A 13,715-nucleotide genomic window follows, 5' to 3' on the forward strand; every position below is an offset into this window, starting at 1 on the left:
TCCTTCCCTTCCTCCCTCCCTTCCTTCCTTCCTTCCTTCCTTCCTTCCTTCCTTCCTTCCTTCCTTCCTTCCTTCCTTCCTTATCATTGTGTGTGAGTACACGATGTGGGGTGGGGGAGCGCGTGCCGTAGCACACGTGTGAAGATCAGAAAAGCACTTTGTGGAGTTGATTTTCTCCTTCTACCTTCACGTGGCTCCTGGGCATTGAACTCAGGTCACCTGGCCTGTGGAGCAAGCCCTTTTACCTGATGAACTGTCTTGCTGGTCCTCAAAGGGCTTTTCTGCAGCTGCGGAGATGACTGTGATTTTCTCACCTTCAGCCTGTTTCTGTGCCGTTTTACACTGACCGCTTTGCATACGTTCAGCTACATTTGCATCCCTGGAATGAAGCCAGCTTCATCATGATGTATGATCTTCTCAATGTATTCTAAATCTGTGTTGCAAGTGTTTTGCGGAGCAGTTCCGGGTCTATGTTCATCAAGGAAATTGGTGTACAATTAATTGTCTTCTTTTGTTGAATCCTCATCCGGCTAAGGTGCCAGGATAATGCTTATAGATTTATAGATAGGTTTGGTAGTGCTCTTTCCATTCCTTTTTATAATTTTTATTTCTAAAACTACATCTATTTACTTACTTGTAAGTGTATACGTGCATGCACGTGTGGCATGTATGACACACGTATGAAGGTGAGAGAACTGCATGCAGGACTTGGTTTTCAGCTCTTATCCTTGCAGCTGAGCTCAGGTTGTCAGGCTTGGAAGCAAGGTTCTTCCCCTCCTGAGCCAGCTCACTGGTGTTTGTTTGGAGACAGTATCTTGCTACGTAGCCCAGGCTTGCCTAGGACTCGCTGTGTAGCCAAGACTGAGTTCAAACCCGCAGCGGCCCTTCTGTCTCCGTCTCCTGAAGGCTGCTGGGATTACAGACGGGTGTCAGCACACCCAGCTATCCTGCCCTTTCTGTTTTATGGAACAGTTGGAGAAGCGTTGGTTTTTAGGCTTTCTTTAAAGGTTTGGTGTAACTCAGGGTCAAAAGCATTTGGTCACGGTTCTCAGTGTCACGGCTTTGCTATAGAACTGTTCAGGTGGTACATCCCTTTGTTCTAACTTCAGTAGGTCACACGAGCCTAGATTTTATTCCATTTGATATTCAAATGTAAGTTTTCAAAATATTCCCTAATGACATGAATTTCACCAGACTCTCTTAAAGCCTCTCCTTCCTTCTCTCTCGGTGAGATTGGTGGGGGCTCGCTTGTCTGTTTCTTCACGAGATGGACTCCGTCATCCTCTTAGCTTCTGCTTCATTCATTTCCGCCCCATATTTATTATTCTCACTGTCTTATGCTTTGAGGATTGTCTGGAACTTTTTACTTTTGATCTCTCTGATTTTGGTTTGTTTGTTGGTTTGCTCATTTGAGACAGGATCTTGCTGCCTAGCCCAGCCTGGTCGCCAACTAGTAGCAATGGCTTTGCCTCTGCCAAGGGTAGTGACAGCTGGTGTCTGTCCCTGACCTGACCTCTGCTATGGTCAACAGCCTCCCCCTGAGACCCACCTTAGCCAGTCTAGGATCTGCTGGTAAGGTGCACTTGCACTTTCATTTGATTTTAGGAATTATTTTATATCCTCACTGATTTCTTCAATGATTCAAAGACCATTCAAAAGATGTTCTTCCGTATTTGTCTGTTTCTGGGGTTTCTCTCATAATTGGTTGCTAGTTTTATCCTGTCGTGGTATGATATGATATACGAAATTTGTTGTTGTTGATTTCTAGTTTGGATGCCTCATCTGAAGAAGGGATGAGAGCGCCATTTCTTCCACTATTACTGTGTGAGTACCTGTTTGGCTTTTTATGCTTATTAGTGTTTTTTTTTAATTGGAAGCCCCGATATTTGATCCATACTATTAACATTTGGTATAGTCCCCTTCATTAGTATATAGTGGCCTTTAAATTTTTCTGATTAATTTTGGTTTGAAGTCTACTTTATCAAATATCTGAGTAGATATTTGATTATTTTATTCTAATTTTTTTTTTCAGCTTCAGCTTACTTGATTAAAAATTGGCTTCCAGACCAGGCAGTGGTGGCACACGCCTTTAATCCCCAGCACTTGGGAAGCAGAGGCAGGCAGATCTGGTCTACAAGACAGCTAGGGCTACACAGAGGAACCCTGTCTTGGAAAACAAACAAACAAACAAATTGACTTCCATCCTTTATGCTCAGTTTTTTGTGGGTCTTTGTTGGTGAGGTGTGTTTCTTGGGTCTTGTTTTTAAGATGCCAGCTTGTATCTTCTTTCCTCTGAGTTGAGGGCATTTACAGTTTATTGAGAGACATTTGCTAATCCCTGTGATGTTGTTGGTTTTTCTGGCTGGCTGGATTCTTATTTGTTCTTAACTCTTGCCCTAATCCTATCAGGAGTTTTCTGATGTACCATGCTGGGCATGATGAAGCCCTCCCTAGCTCTTCTCTGATCATACAGTCTCTCACAGAGTGCTTACCTTCCTGGGCTCTCATAATTGGGGCTGTTTCTTCATCCTCTGTAGGTTCCTTTAAGGTATCGTCTGGAGTGCCGTCATGGTGGTCACGGGTTGCCTTTGTCTGGGCTTGTCTTGCAATGCCCTCATTTCTCTATATTTCTCTATATAGCACTCCTGATGAGCACTTACTTTCAGGGCTTAAAACACATTGTTCCATGCTTGGCTTTAAAGGCTGCTGATCAGAGAGATCTGGTGTTTCTGGAGCGTACTTTCCTTTGTCTATAAGCTGACACTTTTTTCTTATAGTTTTTAATATTGTTTCTTTGTCTTGTAATTTTAATGTTTTGTTTTTTATTTGGTTATTATTTTTGCTTTGTTGATTATTTTTAAGACAAAGTCACATGCAGACCAGGTTGTGTATCCTTCCTCCCCCCCACCCTACCCCCACCCTTTCATTTTTCAAGACAGGGTTTCTCTGTGTAACTCTGTCCTGGAATTGATTCTCTCTGTAGACCAGCCTGGCCTGGAACTCACAGAAATCCTCCTGCCTCTGCCTCTTGAGTGCTGGGATTAAAGGCATGTGCCACCACTGCCCTGCTATGTATTCTGTTTTGTTTTGAGGCAGAGTCTCACTCTAGAACCTAGGCTGGTGAAGAACTCATTGGACTAGCGTCAAACTCCTGAATTCTGGGATTACTGGTTAAAGCCACCAGTACCTGAGTGCACCAGTACTCAGGCTTTATGTTTGGGCAATTTTAAATTATATTTTATTTACTTAGTTCTGTGTGTGTGTGTGTGTGTGTGTGTGTGTGTGTGTGTGTGCGCGCGCGCACAGTGCATGTGTAGCCGTCAGAGGACAATTCACAGGAATTGATTCTCTATTTACTACATGGGTCCCAGGAATTGTCAGACCTGGCATTAAGTTTGCCTGCTGAACCAGGCTATGTGTGTTTGGCATTTAGCTGTATCATGTCATCAAGAGATGCTTCTGTGGTCATATCTATTTAGAGTTCAAAATACTCCCCGTGTTTGGGTGTCTGTTTCTTTCTCTACATTGGGAAATAGTCTGTTGCGGTTTCCTTAAATAGATTCTTTAGGCCTTCAGTTTGTATCTCAGCTGTTCCTCCTACCTGTGGATCTTAAATTTAGTTTCTTGATTGTATCCTAGAGTTCTTGGATGTTTTGGTCCTGGGCAGATTTTCTTTTTCTTGTTTGATTCTTTTTTCATGGATCTGGGGTTAGAATCCAAGGCCTTGACCGTGCAAGGTAAGTGCCTTATCTTCAAGCTGCATCGCTGCCCTCACCACACTTTTAAATTTGAGATGGACTTGTATTAATTGCCCAGGCTGACCTTGAACTTGTGACCCTCTTGCCTGAATCTCCCAAGTAGCTATGATTATTGCCTTGCACCACCAGGCCTGACTATTTTGTTTCTTTATTGTTGTTTGAATGTAGTGTTTCCTTAACTTTGCTCTTCATATCTGGTGTTCTTCCTCCCTGGTCGTCTGAATGATGTGTCCAGTTTTTCATTTCTACACCTTTTTAAAATTGGTTTGCTAACTTTCTCTTCCATGTTGCTGCCTTTCTTGTTTGTTCTGCTACCCGCTTACTTGTTCTGTGTGCTGGCTTTCCCCCCCAAGTCCTTAACCGGTTTCCTTATTCATCTGCTTGTTTGTAACCTCTTGAGGATCACTGATCATTTTCACTCCTAAATTTTGAAATCTTTATTTAACGTTTAACTCATTTCAGTGTCTTTGAGGTCGTTAGTTGAGGAGTTAGCATTTTGGGACGATGTCTTTTCCATATTCCTTGTGTTTTGGTATCTGCTTATGTCTGCTAGTTTCATTAGGGGGCATCTTAGAGAGCAGTTGGCTTTTGAGGGTTCAGACCCCTGTGCCACACAGGAAAAGCAAACTGCTTTGTCTCCGGTCCCCGACAGAAGCTTCAGGTGGAGTTGTGCCTGGCTTGACTTTCCTCTCCTGGCTTTGCCTTTCGCTCTCACTGGACTGCTGGCCATCCTATCCCTCATTTTGGAGTTTCTGAAGCTCTTCTCCTCTTTCTGCCTTTGGAACAGAGTCTGGCTTGGCTTATTCTGATACTTCTTCTGTCGCGGATCGCACAGAGGCATCGTCTAGTCTGCCACCTTCCCTAGAAGTTGTAGTAGGGTTCTAGTTTATTTTCTTGTTGCTAAGCTACAAGAATTCTTTCTTCTTTACTGTCATTTTCTTTTTCCTCCCCCCCCCTTTCCTTCCTTCCTCACTTTCTTTTCCTGAGATAGGATCTTACTATGTAGCCCAGGCTAAACTTGCCATCCCCTGTCTCAGTATCCTGGATGTTACAATTTCAGGCACATACCATAGTACCCAGTCCAAAAGCTTTTATATCTTCTAATATTGACCTATATATATATATATTATATAATACCCTCTTCTGTTCTGAGTTGCCTGTTCATTCTCTTAACAGTAATTTCATACACAAAAGTTTTTAATTTTTGTTTTTGTTGATTGAGACAGAGTTTCTTTGTGTAGTCTTGGCTATACTGGAACTAACTCTGTAGACCAGGCTGGCCTTGACTTCACAGAGATCCACCTAGCTCTGCTTCCAGAGTGCTAAGATTAAAGGTATACATCACCACCACCCAGCCAAAAACTTTAACTTGGATGAAATCTAATTTATCTTTCCTCTTGTTGTTATATTTGCCATAATAGTCTAGAAAAAAAATCATTGCCAAAGACAACATGAAGGGTTTTGTTCTTTCATTTTCTTTTCCATTCCTCCCTTCCTCCCTTCTTTCTTTCCTTCCTCTCTGTGCCTCTCTCTCTCTCTCTCTCTCTCTCTCTCTCTCTCTCTCTCTCTCTCTCTCTCTCTCTTCTTGAGCGTTTGCCTCCACCTTCTGAGTACAGGAACTATTGGGATTATCGCATAGGGTACGGCATTCTGCTTCTGTCTATGGTGCTTGAGACCAAACTTAGGACCCTGTATGTCAAGTGAGCACTGCACCAGCAGAGCTGCGTCCTAGCCTCCATTGTCTTTGCTTAGAAGAATCCTACAGTTTTAGTTCACAAATTCAGGTCTTTGTATCAGCTTTTCCTTGAGATGTTGTCTTGGGAACCCTGGTTCACCTGGTACACATTATGCAGCTCAAGCTGTCCTTGAACTCACAACAGTCCTCCTGCCTCAGCCTCCTGAGTGCTGGGATTACAAATATGAGCTAGCATGATTGCTCCTTGCTCTGTTTTGGGTTCACTTTTGCATATAGGCTCCTTCTCACTCTTTTGTGGAAAGATATTTTAAATCTGCTTTTTCTAGCACTATTTATTATGACAAGGGGGTTAAGACCATTAAATAGATAGCCCTCTTGTCAAAAATCAGCTTAGCAGGAGCCGGAGAGGGAGCTCAGCAGTTAAAAACAATGGCTGCACTTCCAGAGGACCCAGGTTTGATTCCCAGCACCCACAGGGAGGCTCACAGCCCTCTGTAACTCCAGTTTCAGGGTATCAGGTGCCCCCTCTGTCCTCCACAGACAGGCAAAGACAGGTGCATAGACATATCATACGCCATACACACAAATACACACAAAATAAAACAAACAAATCCTTTAAATGATTTTATTGAACTCAGTTTACGGTGCCTGAGGAATTGTGAGCTCTGTTGGCTGTCACTGGGCTATGACTCCTCGTTCCATTTTGAGAAGTATACGTGTGATTTCTCTCGACTTGTTCTTCTGGGACACAGAGGGCTTTCTATGTCACAGAGACCTGAACTTGAATGCTGTGAAGGGAGCAACACTTTCCGAGAGCCCGGTTTCCAGGCACGTTTAAAAGATCAGGGTTGAGAAAGCACTTCATTCTGTTTTAAACTCCTTCTCTCACTATTTTGGGCACAATAACTTTTCTCCTTGAGTTGCTGAACTCAGAGAGAGAGCCTGTGGCATGCTGTGTTGAAATCCATGGGATTCGGAACCAGAGTAATTGTGTATTTAGGTTTTGGCTTGTAAGAAAAAAATTGCAATGAATTAATTGTTTATCGAGCACAGTTTATGTGAGGTGTTGTAACACACAATCCAAGGTGACTTTCCGGCTACTTAGAAAGGGATACGTGTCAAGGAATGAGTTAGCGATTACTTGGAGACGGAATTCCGATTTGGAGGTGAAGGTGAAGAATGCTAGGTATTAAAGCAAAGGCCAGAATGAGTAAGCACTCTGAGAACAGTGTAGCCAGTCTGACTCCACGAGAGGGTGTGGGGGTGCGCTAGTGGATGGGTGTGGTGAGACCAAACAGAGGGCTCAGAAATAATCAGGCAAAAGAATGTGTGCCAACAGTAGCGATAGTAGCAAACCCTTAAAATGTCCCAAGTGTTATTTATATTTATTCATTTAAAGGCAACTCTCTTGTAGGCCATCCGGCCCTAATGGCGTGTAGCTGAGGCTGCCCTTGAACTCCTGATCCTCCTGGCTGTCTCACCCATCGGCAGAGATCACAAACACTCACCAGCAGTGATCAGTTTTGTTTTAAGGGAGAAAGGGGCACTCACTGTTCTGCAGAGTGTGGTCCGGAGGGAACACAGGATTAACTATGAGATAGGAAACTGGGCCAGGGGCTTCTCTGGAACGGAAAGTTCTAGATCTTTATGACAGGTCTGGGTTCTGACTAGAGTCTACTACTGTCAGGGAATGAGATGGACTTAAAATTCCCGAGATCCTACCCAAATGCAGAGTGGCCCACTAACCTTTCATGCTAATGGCGTGACATTTCCATGCCGGGCTCTGGCTTGGGTTTGGCACGTTCCCAGCATGCCAAGCTTCTCAGCTACAGGCAGGACTATAATCTTAGTTCCTTTGCTGTCGCGAAGGTCAAGTGTCCTGAAGACCTTGGTAGAGCAGCTGAAATACGCCTCTGTTGGTGAAAGTGGAGGAACACTGGGCGCATTGCAGACAACCTGGGTCTCTTCCCAGCTACGCCCCTCCCGCAAGTTTAGCAAGGTCCCAGTCCTTCCCACAGCAGCTGAGATCACCTGTGACCCATGCCAGCTGCCTCAGCTGCTCTGTCCCAGACTGGGACGGCAGGCCTCACCACTTAATATTTTGGGGTCACAGGAAAGAGAGAGGCAGGAAGTCACTTGTGGGCTTGAATCAGAACCTGGGGTGCTGCACCGACCACAATGAGCATCCCAGGGTGCAGAGTGCAGAGCCCTGTGAGCCAGCAGGCCTGTTTCCACTGTAGTCAGAGTTTGGCTGGCTTTCACCCTCCCTGCCCTGCCTGGGCACTCTTGACATTGGAATCTCCTCAGATGGCCACCGTTTGGTTTTCAACCAGGAAAACAAAGAAGGGCAATTTGTTCTCCTGCCGTCTTTCGCTGGACAGAATCTCTGACTCTATTTGCTGGTTGTGCTTGCCCTGTCTGGACATAACTTTAATCTCTGAGAACACAGAAGTCTGTACTGAATCCTTTTTCGTATCCTGAGCCTAAGGTCTGTCTTCATCCCCCTCTTGTCCCTTTAATCGATGATTAATTCTGCAGTCTGCTAATATCCACCCACAAATTGCTATTTCAGCCGACCTTCCCGAACACTTGCGCATCCGTGCCACATATCTTGTGTTTCCTCGGGATCTGGTTATGCTCTCTTCTGTGTGCCTTTCTGGAATAACTGTGAGGCAGTGAAAAACAAAAAAAAAATCTTTAATTTTCTAGGCCATGCCATGAACTCGGCCCCCATAGGGATAGTGCACAAAACAGTGCACACTTAACTTCAGTCGCTCAAGAGTTTCAGATAAAATTTCTTAAAATCTTTTGTCCTTTGTTCTTCATTCAGTTTCTCATATTGCTGTCTTTTTTATCTCCTTTTCTCACCAGTAGCTGAAATAGAATGAAGAACAAGAAAGGGGGCTGTGAACAGAATGTTTAAAAAGCCAGAACACACACAAGCACACACACATACATACACACTCACACGCACACCACACACGCACGCACACATACATCACACACACGCACACCACACACGCACATGCACACATACATCACACGCACGCACACCACACACACATACATATACACATGCACTACACACACACAAACACACACGCGTTTGCACGCGCGCATGCACACAAACACACATTTGCATTTCTCATTTCATGTGAGTAACTTCCTAGATGCCTTTGCATGCCCAGAACATCCCCAGAAGGCTACACACACACACGTGCCCACACACACGCACCACACACACACATGCACATACACACATTTGCATTTCTCATTTCAAGTGAGTAACTTCCTAGATGCCTGTGCATGCCCAGAACATCCCCAGAAGGCTACACACACACACGTGCACACACACATGCACCACACACACACACACATGCACGCACACACATTTGCATTTCTCATTTAGGTGAATAACTTCCTAGAATCCTGTGCATGCCCAGAACATCCCCAGTAGGCTATTAGAGACTGCCCACCACCCAACGGAGGTGTAAGGGACAGGCTTCTGCATTGTTTTGTTTTTGTTTTTGTTTTGTTTTGTTTTGTTTCTCTAAACCTTTGTCCAGAGAACATCCTGTACTGTCATTTCCAAATTGCTGGTTTAGAAATAGAACCAGAACCAGTAGGCTGGGTCCAGAGGCTGAGACAGGGGTTGTTACTGAGGCCACCTGCACAGCCCTTCTAGTCTACAACCATCTCTCCTTCACTTCCAGGACCCAAGACCTTGACTCCTACCTCAGTCAGTAGGAAAGGAAATTTATTTTTGCTTGATGTTTCTCTTTGAGACAGGGACTCACTTGCAGACAGCCTAGGATGGCCTTGAACTAACGATCCTCCTGCCCAGTCTCCCGAGCATTGGGATCTCAAGTGTGTTCTGTCATACCTGGATTTTTAAATGTTTCAGAGACACCTTAGATCTTACTTGGCACGTATTTCAGAAGTTCCTTTTTCTCCTCCACAACCCATCCCTTCCTCCTTCCCTGTATACTTGGGTAAGTGGACCAGACTCCCAGTGCTGGGGCGTGGTGAGGCTGAGCCAGGGGCTCTCTGGGGAGCCGGAACCTACAAGCAGGCAACTGTAGCCCTGCAGGGATGGAGGAAGGGAAGGAGGACAGTCGCAGGAAGCCTTCATTCTTCAGCCCGTATTTAGAAACTGCCTGGAGTAAGCGGTGGCCGTCTCTGCCTATAATTATAACCGAGGACTCCTTTTTCCTAAACTCTGCTTCAGATGTTTACTGCTTTCTTTTCAAACAAATGGGGTGGGGAAGGAAGGGAAAAAGGAGGGAGGTAAGGAAGAAAGCGGGGAAGTAAAGGAAAAGGAAAAAGAAGAAATAAAAGGGAAGAAAAGGGAAGAGTTAGGCAGCTAAAGGTGTGTGTCCCAAAGGTGGACATCCCAAAGGTGGACGTCTGTCCCAAAGGTGGGCGTCCCAAAGGTGGGCATCCCAAAGGTGGGCGTCCCAAAGGTGTCCGTCCCAAAGGTGGGCGTCCCAAAGGTGGGCGTCCCAAAGGTGGGCATCCCAAAGGTGGGCGTCCCAGAGCATTCTTCTGGGGAACTGGGAGTGGGTTGAGAAAGTTCTTTCTGTCTTGGGCCTAACCTGCAGTCATCAGTCTTGAGTAAAACTTGGAGTTCTCCAAGATGGGACTCCAAGCTAGTGTTTCTATGCTCTTTCCATCAGCCCTTCAGATCTCAGGGTGTTGGGTCCCTAGAGGACAGGCCTTCACACCCCTTGTGTCCTGCTTACCTCTGGTGTGAACTCAGCCAGACCCCGACCTTTAGTCTCAGCTTTCTCCCACGTAGCATCATAGCATCGGGAGCAGGCATAGCAGCAGCCCTACCCATAGGCTGGCTGTGAGGATAAAGTGTGGGACGTGAGCATGCAGGATGGGGTAGGGACCGGTCCTCACTCCTCACTGGGTGAAAGAGGAGACAGAGATTCCTCATAGACATTCTTGGTTGATGTACAAAAAGGAGGAAGGATGGCGCTGGGCTCGGTCACAGAGCCCTGGTCTATCCCCAGCTACAAAAAAAAAAAAAAAAAAAAAAAAAATAAATTATTATAGTGTGCATGAGTACATGCAAGCACATGTTTATATGCTATGACACACATGTAGAGGTCAGAGGACAACTTTATGGTATTGGTTCTTGTCTATTTTTTTTTTTTTCTTTTTGAGACAGGGCTCTCTTTCTGTAGCCCTGACTAGCCTGGAACTCGCCATATAGACTAGTGTGGTTGAGCTCACAGAGAGCCACCCAGCTCTGCCTCGTTAATGTTGGAGTTAAAGGCTGTGCACACTGTGCTCTCGTTCCCAGAATTAACCTCAGGTTGTCAGTCTTGCACAAGAAGAGCTTTGCCCACTGAGCCATCTTGTCAGCCCAATAAAACTTTTTGAGACTGCATCTCATGTAACCAAGGCTGGCCTCAAACCCCTATGTAGTTGAGGCTAGCCTTGGACTACTGATCTTCCTGCCTCGACTTCTCAAATGCTAGAATTACAAGCATGCATCTCCCTGCCCGGCAAAAAGTTGATTTTTTTTCCAAGAGGAAAACATCTACACCCCGTTTTCCCCTTGAATGTGTTTTGCTCTTGTTAGTTGGCTGTCCTGGCCAACTCAGGCGTGTTGGAAATCTCCAGACCCCATCACCTTTGTTAAAGTAAGCCGTGGCAGAGTCCTGTTTGAGGATTCCCCATGTAGTCCCCTTTCCACCAAGAGAAGTGTCTCAGCCCAGCCTAGCGGTCTGAAGGGCTGTGGAGGGATCACACAGCCTCTGACACCGGTCATAATCGGAAGACTCTCGAGCTCCCTGTCTGCTCTGACGAATGCTCTCACTGCAGGCCTCCTGTTGGGAGGGCAGATGGGATGTGATGACCCTGCTGGCTGAGACTGCAGCTCAAGAGTTCCTATCTCTGGGCCCACCGTTGGGCTACTCAACAGTTATGTCCGCCTCCAACCCTGTCCTCCTGGCCCTCTTCTTAGGACCCAGGCTCTGACACTTGGGTGTCACCATGCATGTATGTGTGCCATGCCTGGGATGCCTCTTTACCGTCTCGAACTTGCAACTTATTCTAAGCTTCTGTAATCTGAATCCTCTTACCCAAGTCTGTTGACGCACACCGCAATGTCACCTCCTCTTGAAGCCTTCCCTGACTGTACAGCCCACATGGCCCTGTGGTCCTAAGTCTCCTGGTCATCTATTGCTTTAGAAATTAGAGGTGGAATTCATTATAATCTCAAAAAGTGAACACTTGCTTTATTGTAGGACACAAGGGGAGTGCTGGGAGATTTACAAGAGCAAAATCAGAGCTGGGCACTGTGGTGGACACCTGTGATCGCAGCACCTGGGGCTCTGAGGCAGGAGGATTGCTTCCAGTTCAAAGCCAGCCTGGGCTACATAGCAAGCTCCAGTGGAACCTGAGATATAGATTAATATCCTGTACCACTACCCTCGTCCCTCCTAAGAAGAAAAAAAAAGAAAGAAAGACAGAAAAAAAGAAAGAGAGAGAGAGAGAGAGAGAGAGAGAGAGAGAGAGAGAGAGAGAGAGAGAGAGAGAGAAGGAAGGCAGGCAGATGCATGTGGCTGGTGAGGAGGGACAGTAATGTTAGAATCTGTGGGACAGATTGGTTTGCTGTATCTCCACTGGACCCAGAGGTAAAATTCAGATTGTAACAGTTCTGTAGTCATGAATATTATTCAGAAAAATGGAGACGGGGTCCAAAGATAATTATGAAGGAGGGGCTCCACCATCAGTTGCTTCTGAGCTTGCTATTGGCAAGCTGTCTCCTTTTAAAACTTAAACAACCTTGTAAACATGTGCATTATAAAATAACTAAGATAAAAACATATTCCCAGAAGAGTAATGTTGGATTTGGAGTCTTTGTTTATAGGATTATTAGATCAATATTTATATTTATAGATAAAATGTTTTTATAATACATAATGTGTTATATAGCTGACAGATCCAACATGATAAAATGTTAGTAGAAAACAAAAAGAGATGGGTGGTAGTGGCTCACGCCTTAATGCTAGCTAGCACTCAGAGGCAGGCAGATCTCTGTGAGTTCGAGACCAGCCTGGTCTACAGAGCCTGTTCCAGGACAACCAGGACTACACAGAAAACCTTGAATGCCTTGACTAAAAGGCCCTGCAGCAGGGAAATGGGGCTGTCTGAGGTTTCTCACTTAGAGGGGAAAAAAAAGAAAGAGAGAGAGAGAGGGAAAAAAAAAAGCCTGGGTTTGTCAAGGCCTTGGGCTCAGTCTCGAGCACTGGTCCTGGGAGGATGAGGTGTGATTATCTATGGGTGGTGATCCCGTTGGGTTTGAACAATCCTTTTCAGGGGTGGCTTTAGATCACAGAAAAACAGTCATTTACATTACAATTCATAACAGTAGCAAAATTACAGCTATAAAGTAGCAATGTAAATAATTTTATGGTTAGGGGTAACCACACTTGAGGAACTGTATTAAAGGGTTTGCCACATCAGGAGGGTTGAGAACCATTGAGCTAGACCAAGGTTACCCTGAAGGCAGCCGGCTAAATATCAGGAAAGTTTTGTGCAAATATAGCTGCCTGGTGGACATTGTCCAGTTAGGGACAGGCCTTGGTGACTTTGGATTAACACCTACAGGGAGGAACAGCGAGCACCAAATGTTTTCTGGAGCTGGACTTCGTGTCCTGTTTTTAGGACAGACTCATCCATCCCTTGGTATTTCTCATGACATCTGCCAGCGTAGAGTGGCCACACTGAGGAGTAGAAGGAACACATGGAGCAAGAAAATGTCAGGCCCTCTTCTTGGGGACAGAGAGATACTCCTGCTTTGTGAGAATCTTTACTACTTACCTACCCTGCCGTTCATCTCTTTCATGAGTATCAATTGCCCGTTGGCACAGGAAATTGGGTATCCGAGAAGGGTTTTCTGCCCTCTGTCAGAAGCCTAATAAGGAAGACAGTTGTCGTGGAGGAAGTTCTCAGCATTGGAGCTGGAACCCAGGACCTCGTGCATGCCAGGCAAGCATGCTGTCACTGCGCCATCTTAGCCCTTCACGCCAGTTCTACATATACACATCTACTACATGAATCATGACGTCATGATTACCATGCCAGCTGTTTATCAGTGACTTACCCATCCCTAGCCTCCGTCTACTATTTTAGCAGATTTTATATCATTTAACCCTTCCCAAAAGCTCAGAAAATGATGGCTCTGCTGCATCACGATAGGAAGGTCCTGAGCAATGAGTTCGTGTCGCTGTTGTCTGTCCTTT

At 45.4% G+C, this 13,715-nt stretch overlaps 1 protein-coding gene across 1 annotated transcript in view; it reads left to right on the forward strand.

Annotated features, from left to right (window-relative positions):
• Positions 1-13,715, forward strand: part of Ninj2 (ninjurin 2) — a 105,515-nt gene that overhangs the window by 31,005 nt on the left and 60,795 nt on the right. The window contains exon 2 of the mRNA XM_050148301.1: positions 1,769-1,824. The gene's annotated coding sequence lies outside the window, so the exon portion shown is untranslated. The remainder of the gene's footprint in view (positions 1-1,768; positions 1,825-13,715) is intronic.

Source organism: Alexandromys fortis, unplaced genomic scaffold (genome assembly GCF_014885135.2).
Source record: "Alexandromys fortis isolate MF-2015 unplaced genomic scaffold, M_Fortis_MF-2015_v1.1 scaffold_59, whole genome shotgun sequence".
In the NCBI taxonomy this organism is placed as follows: domain Eukaryota; kingdom Metazoa; phylum Chordata; class Mammalia; order Rodentia; family Cricetidae; genus Alexandromys; species Alexandromys fortis.